The following is an 8,969-nucleotide window of genomic DNA, read 5'->3' on the forward strand; positions in this document are numbered from 1 at the left end:
ATCTGGGTCCAGCAACAGTTTCCTGAAATTGTCTTGTATCTTGTCAAAGTTCTTTTGCATAGTAATGAAGTTCTTGTTGACTGTAGCTTGGAACTGCTGAAACTCTCTACGATCTTCATCTCTTTCTTGCCGCAAGGATTTCAAATCCAACTCCAAGGATTCCACTGCAAGTCTGCTGTTGTTCCTGACTCTGCTCCTCCCATGCTTGCTATTGCTGCGAATTCTCAGGGAGGGAAAAATGGAGGGAATTTACCTGCTAGATCTCCTCTTTGGTCGATCAGATCCTCACACGTGGGGTTTTACCACAACAGCAGTATGCTCCAGTAACCAGGGGAAGGCCTAATTGTACTCAGATCTTGCCACTATGGCCGCCACCATGAACTCCCCGTGGATCTGTGACTTTCTTCCTCTCCTGCTTCCCGAAGCCAAGGAAAGACTAGGCCTCTGATACCAATTGTCAGGAACTGACTACCGCCGATGAACAAGGATGAGCATGAACACAGCAATCGGTGGAATTTCAGAAAGAAACAGGGGAATTTAGAGCTCTCATATTACGAAAATGGATAGTAGCTCGCCTCCGGCGGCTAGGGTTCAACCCTGATTTACATATATCATAAAGTAGCAAAAGAGAGAGATTACATGGCTTTATAGCCAAGGGGAAAGAGGGATGCGCGGGCCAGCGAGGAAGAGGGACGCGCGATCGTTTCCCAGGGGCGTTGTCGGAATTCCACAGTAGCTTCCTCCTCGAGCAACCGTTGGATGAGCATCGAAGGGCTTAGATTACTTCCGACAGACTCCACAGTGCATTAACACTAACTGAACTTAGCTGCAGCCTGACAGGTGCGGTGGGCGGTGTGGTTTCAAATTTCGAGCCACACTCTCCCGGCAGCTCGTCCCACTCGCCCCGTTCATTCCCCTCTCCTCTCTCCATTTCCTCCCCGTCGGTAGTTCCCGTCGTTGTCGCCGATGCACTCAGCGAGGGAGAGCCAGAGGGACCGCGCGACCGAAGGTGGGGGCTCGCCAGATCTTCCGGTGGCGCAGGTAAGGCCCTGTCACTTGGAGTATTTTGCCGCGCGAGGTCGAGATCGACATCTAGGTCTAGGGCAGGCGAAGAGGGGCCACACAGAGGCGTTGTTTCGAGCTTTGGAGGTGGTGAGGACGGCTACGACGGCGAGGCACGTGACGACGGTGAGACGTCCTCATGCACGAAGAGGGGCTCATGGTGGCGAGTAGTTTCCGGTCGCGCTGAGGCGTAGTTGAAGGGGCCGCGAGAGGTTACGAGGTAGGCGACAACGTCAAGGCTGCGGAGGAGGAACGGGCGACCTCCTGTGGTCGTGTTAGGGGAGCTCCGCGAGTGAAATCCCGTCCCATTGTGGTCATGTGGTCGTGATGCCGCCATGGGTGACCCCTTGTGGTCGTGATGTTCATCTGATCTATGTATAGGTGGTTGATTTTGGTTGATTTCTTCCTCGAGATGTGGATTGGTTGTTTGATTTGTGATTTTGCTCAATTACCTGATGATTTTTGATCTTCTAATGTGCAACTATGATGTTTTGTGTGTGCAATTTGTTTGTAATAGAAGCCATTTTCATGTTTAAACTTAGGCAAATTAAATTGTTGGCAATATTCAGTTTGTTTGGTGTTTGTGTTTGTGCAACTAGGTTTCATGGGTTGTTCAACTAGTTTTATGTTATTGCGCAATTTATTAGTATGACTAGCGTAGTATCAGTTTTCATTATGTTGTGCACCTGAGCTATATATACTACAAAGCTGGCTCTAGTCAATCTCGTTTGCAAACTATGAAAATAGTTTGTTTTGCTCTAGTGTGCAACTAACTAGGGTTCTCTGTGGTGTGCAACTAGGGTTCTATGCGGTGTGCAACTAGGATTTTCTTGTCGTGCAATTTATAGCCAATGTGACACTAGTCAATGATATATTTTTTTGGTTTTCAGACTGAAATTTCTGTGTAATAGCTGGCTTTAGTATGCATCTAGGGTGCTATGATATGCAACTAGAGTGCAGTAGTTTGCAACTATGCTTCAGTAGTATAACAACCAAGATGCTATAATCTGCACCTAGGCTATAGTAGTATCTCAACATATGTATTCACTGAACTCATTTTGTGTCTATTTTTTACCAAAAAATGGATGGCAGTGAAGGGGAGGTATTTTTCATTTATACATGCTTTTGTTCTTTAATTTTATTTATGTTTTGTTCCTTCCGTCCTACACCTGACCATGATTATTTTTTTGTCTCCCTTTTTGATCAACATAGAGTTCAGCTAGTCACATTGGATGACGGAACTCAAAAAGACATGCCGTGTGCAAACCATCCAGTGTCGATAATGACACGGAGGCACATGATGATCAGGTGAGTATCATACATATGAGCATTATCCTGTTAGATATTTTGATTTTGTCATTTTTTTGTTGCGGGCTCATAGTAAATGGTTTTGTGCGGTTTATGTGCATACATAGGTTGCTAAAAAATTCTATTTAGTAAAACGGAAGAGACGCAAGATGTCTCCAACTCAAGGGGAAGTTGGAACAACAACTGCAGTACCTAACATTGTAAGTTAGAATTATTTTGCGTCTTTTTTTATTTACACAAGTATATCAATTGAATTGGCAACATGAGTGTTTTCAGTTGGCATCATTGGTGATATAGTTACACAAGAATACTAGTTGACTTGGCATCCCTGCCCCAGTTTTTAGTTTTATAGTTGCGGATCACGGGAGTACTCAAAACTCCGCACATTTATGTACTCCCTCCGTTCCTAAATATAAGTCTTTTTAGAGATGTCACAAGGAGACCACATACGAAGTAAAATGAGTGAATCTATACTCTAAAATACATCTATATACATCCGTATATAGTTCCCTAGTGAAAACTCTAAAAATACTTATATTTAGGAACGGAGGGAGTACAAAATATAACATGAGTTGGCATCCCCCTCTTGTAATTGGCATGTGTCTAACTCTGTATTTTTTGCATCCGTTGTTTTATGTTGATTTGTTTTGTGCTTTTTCCAAAGCATATTAATGCACTTGCCAACAGAAGTCTTATCAGTTGGCAAGATTTTAAATATAGTTGCACAATAATAATTCTTAACTTGGCATTTCTGCAAATTTTTCATCTACTCTTTCTATAGGAGATCGGTCAAGAAGATCCCACAATTGCTGCAGAGAATGTAGATCGCCCATCACAGGCTGGTAGGCTAAGGGCTTCCCGAGGGAGGTTAGTCAAGCTAAACAAGGCGTTGACTCCATCCCAAAAGTCAAACCTTTGTGGTAGGCTGTTTGGTGGTCTTCTAAACATAGCTGACACATTGCCTGCGGAGCTCACCAAGTTCCTAGTTCAGAGTTATAAACCAGAAACTGGAGAAATGGTCTTTCCAGAGAGGGGGGAAGTCCGTGTTGATGTTGAGAGTGTGTATAGGGTATTTGTTGTGCCAAAAAAGCGTCAATGCGTCAGATACTTTGCTGACAAGGATTCTATCAAAAGTTTTAGAGATATGTTCAACATCACTGGCAATTCCCACCCAAAGGTGAATGAGTGGATCTAGGGGACTAAAGGATGGATGGAAGAACTGACGATAAATTTTTCATATCCTGGCTAGCTATTGCTTTCAACACATTCCTAGCCCCCACAACCAGCTTGAATATCAGCCCCAAGTGCTACGGTGTTATCCTAGAATCAGAAATGCTCGATAATACCAACATATGCCTCTTTGTGGCAGAGCACATAAACGAACAATGCCGCAACATGACCAAGGACAAAAAGAATGTGTGTTGCTGCCTATATCATTTGGTGGTGAGCATTTAGGATATCCAAAATACTAGTTCTTTTTGTGATTTTTTTCTTGAGTAGCATTTTATTGCAAGAGATAAGATACTTATATTTTTAACCCATTTTATTATGTTGTTGTGTGGCTGGTCCTCTATCTAGACGCGCTTGCTCATGATGTGCCTATTATCAGGTGCCCCTTACGAGCCAATGCATGGGACACCAACCTTATGAACAAGGTCATTAAAAAAACTGATCTCGCCTGGTGTGTTTGGGAAGTTATTTCTCAAATCTCATGATAGCATATCATTGTTCTATTTTTTTTTGCACAGATATGTGTTGGTTGTTGCACAAATAGGCAAAAGAGGTTGGCACAACAACCATGTAGTGCTTGCGCACATGATCTTGTTTTGGTTTTTTCCAAACAATTATATGTCATCACAATATTTGATTTGTTTTTCCGTGTGTAACAGTTGAAGGAGCAGTTGAGAGGTATAGAGCAGACCCCACTTCTTGGTGGTTTGTTGCAAGCGGAAGCATTTATTTCGTCCAAGTTACCGCAATCATACAACCCGCATGTTAGTTATCGATCTTTTTCATATTTTTTGAGTTACCCATTGTTGGCTGTTAGTAGCACCTTTTGTAGTGTATGTGCTTGCCACACATCATGTAACTAGTTGCACATGTACTGAAAAATGTACTAGGTATATAGCTGGTTGAACATCAAGGGTAGCAATATACTTTTTTGAGTTCTTTTGCCTCCTTTTTCTTTTCTTACAAAAGTATATGAATTCAATTGACAATCCCATTATTTAATATTGGCATGATCAGGGATATAGTTGCACAAGAATGCTTTATGACTTGGTATAGCTGCAATATTTTTTAGTTACTTATAGTTGTTGCACCAGGTTACTGTCAAATTTTCCTTTTATTTGCCCAAAACATCACATCATTTGGAATCATTCCCCTTGCGTAGTTGGCATGTTGCCAAGTCTATATTTTCACACATATTAAAAGTATATAGCCAGAAAATGGCTGTTAGTAGCACCTTATAGTGTGTGTGGTCGCCACACATCATGTAGGTAGTTGCACATGTACTGAGGAATGACTAGTTGTTTTCTCTTTTGGCTACTTCTATTTTGCAGAAAAGGGTGAAGATTGCAAAGTTGGTACATGAGGTATGCAAATCGATGACTGATCAGCTTGACAAGTTCATAGAAGGTATTGGTCAGATTGATGATGAGGAACCAGATGATGTACCCCCTCTAGAGCTAAAAGGGGGTATCACAAAAACAACTCGTGGGGGTCAAAGTAAGAGAGGCGGTCGAGCAAAAACAAAACAAATAACAGAGGTCCGTGAAGAAGATGATGATGATGAGTTAGACGAAGATGAAAATACCGCAGAAGAAGAGATGGAAGGGGAGGAGGTAGAGGAGGATGAAAAGGAGGAGGAAGAGGATGATGAAGATGAATAGGAAGAGGACGATGAAGAGAAGGACGAAGAGGACGATGAAGAGAAGGACGAAGAGGACGATGAATAGAAGGAGGAATAGGATGATGAAGAGGATGATGAGGAGGGGAGGCGAGAAAGAGAAAACGAAATATGGCAGTGACGATCGTGAAGACTTTGATGACCACAATGAGGGCAAGAAGGGTACTGAAAAAATGGTGATGAAGGAAGTGGAGATGATGATGATGACATGGATAACACAGATGATGTAGTACTATATGGAGGATCAGAAAGTGACAAGAATGACGACGATGATGACACTAATGGTGGTGGCCATCGTACTAGTGGCCACACTAATAGGGACAAAGATAACATTGACCAGGATGAAAGCAGTAGTAAGGCAACTAGCGACAACACTGCACTTAAATGGTGGATGGAAAAATACTGTTGGAAAGATGATGTTTCAAAATCAAAGAAGAAAATTGAGGCACCGCCAGGGGAGGACATCAATTTGTTGGAACTTTGCGAAATGAAAGACATATTCAGTGAACCTCTAGATGTGCCAAATATTGACTCTGGTAACATATTTGGAAGATCCAAGAGGAATCTTGATTACGATATGATACTTGAATTAGAAAACCAAGAGTTTGATATGAAGGAGACAACAAGGGCTTGGAATTTTTTGGGTCAAAGTCATCATACAAAAAGTTGTTGGATAGCATCACTATACCCCCTCCACATCCCGAAAGCAACACAATGACTGGTCCCGTACCGCTTCCACCAATGGCCAAAAAACAGAAAAATACTGTATTGCCCAAGAAGAAATTGCGGTTGCCTGAATGGAAGGATGAAGTTTCTAAGCAAAAAACGTTGATGGAACCTTCAACTCAAGTCCATCCATTGCCAACCGCACTGTTGGTCGCGCCAGGTGCAGTACATTCAGAGGCAACCTGATTGCATGCCAATTGTACTGATTAAGGGCATTAGCCATTATGGAGTAATTATTTATAAGGGGGAGGATCCAAAGAGAAAAAAGGTTGTAAATTTTGCAAAGGTCATAAAGGGAGAAGAGCTAACAAGGATTGCAGAAAAGGTAGTTGCATAACCCAAATTAACAAGCATTGAGGAGGCACCAACTCTTGGCACACTTTCTCAGACAGTATTGCCAACTAAAGGATCTTGCCTGCCAACTGATGTGCAATAGAGCGCAACCCATGCTGATCTCGCGCCAACTCATGCGGGAACCAAAAGTGTTGGTTTCTCAGGAGGAACATTAATGAGTGCCCAACCTGCTCCACTACCAACTTTTCAAGCCACCCTCTCACAACAGGAGGTTTTCAATATTGTGAGCAGATGCATGCCACCAAGATCTCCATCCAAAATTCTGTTGTGTACAAAGTTAGCTGGAGATGCAGAGGATGTGTTGCAAGAACAGGGGAATACTGATCAACCATTACGTAGATCAAGTTCAACAAGTTACCATGGGGATGGGTTCATTGATGCCCCATCTTTTGTGAATGCTACACAACCAGAAACATTATTGACACAAGGAAAGGCACCCCCTCCAATGAGTGCAATTGGTGTTGATGATTGGGACACAACCACACTAGAGGAGACATGTGTTGCAGTTGACATGGTTGATGCAAGTAAGGGGAAAACTTATCCATTGGACGGCAGCGTGTCACCAGAGTTGCACACACCTGTTGCTGCAGTTGGCGCGGATGGTTTAGGAAGTAGCACATCAGGACCACGCGTTCCACGACGAATGAGGAGGGTAATCCAACCTGGTGTTCAACAAAGATCTCCATTTATTGACTACAATAGGAAGAGAACATTCAATTGCATTGAAACAATGAACAAGTTGTACGATGTAATTTTTTATTGGGTTAGGCACATTCCTGGGGCAGACGTTCCAGTTATCAGGTACACCAAAATTCACTCGCCAAAATTAAATTCTAGTAACTTTGTGAGTATCTATTATGGCATAGCTCGTAGTTTATTGTTTTGCACAACAAAGTTCAGTTTGTTGCACAAATCAAAAATTCAAGTTGCACATCATTTTTTGTAGAACTTGGCGACAAAAATATAAACAAAGTAATTAACTGTTTTCTTCTTGCTTTTTCTAAAAACCCAGCCCTCAGATCATTAACTATGATGGGTTTTACATTACCCTAAAGGAGTCAGTGCATTCCATGAAGCCCAAACAATGGTTATCAAGCATGGTTATTGAGATTGGCATCTTCACACAATCAAGAACTTACCACCAGGCTCAAAGAAGGTCATCATGCCATTAAGGGTTGCTGTAAGTCTTTCTTAACTTTTCGGCCAAACCATGTCTTTTGAATGTGCAAAAAAAAGTTACCATTGGTATGTCATGAATCTACATTGTCTTGATTTTGAGGAAAATCTAGAATTTGTTTTTTAGGCCTAGGCAAAGTTGCATGTAATTCAGGGTGTTTCTGTACATCCAATGGATCACTATTTTGTTATTCCCCCTTTTTAAAGTATGTTGCACTTGTTAATATAAAAGTTGGTCATAACTACATAGTTGGTTGCACAGTTTGAGAGGTAAATATGGGGACAACTCTTTTTCTGTATTTTTTGAACTTATCTTGCGTGCTTCTGTTTTCTTTTTTGCAGTCAAAGCTACAACAAGGCATATACAATGTCTCTCATATTATTAAGAAATTTGAGAAGTCAAATCGCCTTGACAAAGAAGACATGGTTAGTTTGTTGACAAATTTAGCAACATATGATTCACAGTTGCACATAACACAGAAAATTGTTGGCAAGAACACAAGAGAATTAAATATTTTGTTTGTGTGCATGAAGGTCATGCTGCCTGTGCTCGAATGAGACAAGAAAAACCATCCTGATGGTGGCAGGCACTACTGGCTGTTCAATATCAACTAGAGGGACCAGCGTTTCGAGGTGCTCAATTCAAACCGAAGGTTAGAGGATGTCGAGCTGATGGAGACTATCTTTACCATTGCGGGGGCAGTACGCAATTTGTGAAGGAAAATTATCCAAACGAGAATATTGAGGCCTTCCAAATTATTGACATTGACGTACCCAAGCAAGTTGGCAAATAAGTTAATAGTATATTCTCTCTCTTATATTGTTTTTTTTGAGAGTTATGTTCTCATCATTGTCTCGAGAGCAATGACTTCACGTTGATCATTGTCTTGAATATCAAGAGAGAGAGAGAGAGAGAGATTGCCATCTAGGTACTAGCGATGGACCCATAAGTCTGTGGTGAACTACTCACACATCATCGTGAGGGCAACAAGGTTGATGAAGAGTCCCTCTGTGATTGACCCCCCTATAGGATCCGAAGTATGTCTAGAGGGGGGGGGGGTGATTAGACTACTTGACCAATTAAAAACTTAGCCTTTTTCCAATTTTAGTTGTAGGCCAATTTTAGCAATTATGACTAGCCAAGCACACACTACACATGCATATGTAAGAGTATAACAGCACAAAGTAAAGACATGCAAATGTAATGTAGAGGGTAAGTAAGGAAGATCTAACACAAATGTTGACACGACGATTTTTGGCGTGGTTCCGATAGGTGGTGCTATTGTATGTACAATTAGTGGAGACTTCAACCCATGGAGGGTAACAACTATGAGAGTCCACGGAGGGCTCCACCCATAAGGGGTCCACAAAGAAGCGGCCTTGTCTATTCCACCATGGCTTACGTCCACATAGGACTAGCATCACTCACGGTAGA

At 41.9% G+C, this 8,969-nt stretch overlaps 1 long non-coding RNA gene across 8 annotated transcripts; it reads left to right on the forward strand.

Moving 5' to 3' along the window:
* Positions 1-844: 844 nt before the first annotated feature.
* Positions 845-8,352, forward strand: LOC123426356. 8 transcript variants are annotated; one of them, XR_006622175.1, is made up of 10 exons: positions 845-1,041; positions 2,275-2,370; positions 2,478-2,570; positions 3,152-3,813; positions 3,980-4,025; positions 4,260-4,364; positions 4,932-7,159; positions 7,371-7,538; positions 7,877-7,960; positions 8,069-8,352. It is a non-coding gene; the product is annotated as an uncharacterized LOC123426356 (long non-coding RNA). The 8 variants fall into 8 exon arrangements; XR_006622174.1 differs by having other exon boundaries at positions 845-2,370; positions 3,949-4,025; XR_006622173.1 differs by having other exon boundaries at positions 845-2,370.
* The last annotated feature ends 617 nt before the right edge of the window (positions 8,353-8,969 follow it).

This window comes from Hordeum vulgare, chromosome 2H, assembly GCF_904849725.1.
Source record: "Hordeum vulgare subsp. vulgare chromosome 2H, MorexV3_pseudomolecules_assembly, whole genome shotgun sequence".
NCBI classification, from domain to species: Eukaryota; Viridiplantae; Streptophyta; class Magnoliopsida; order Poales; family Poaceae; genus Hordeum; species Hordeum vulgare.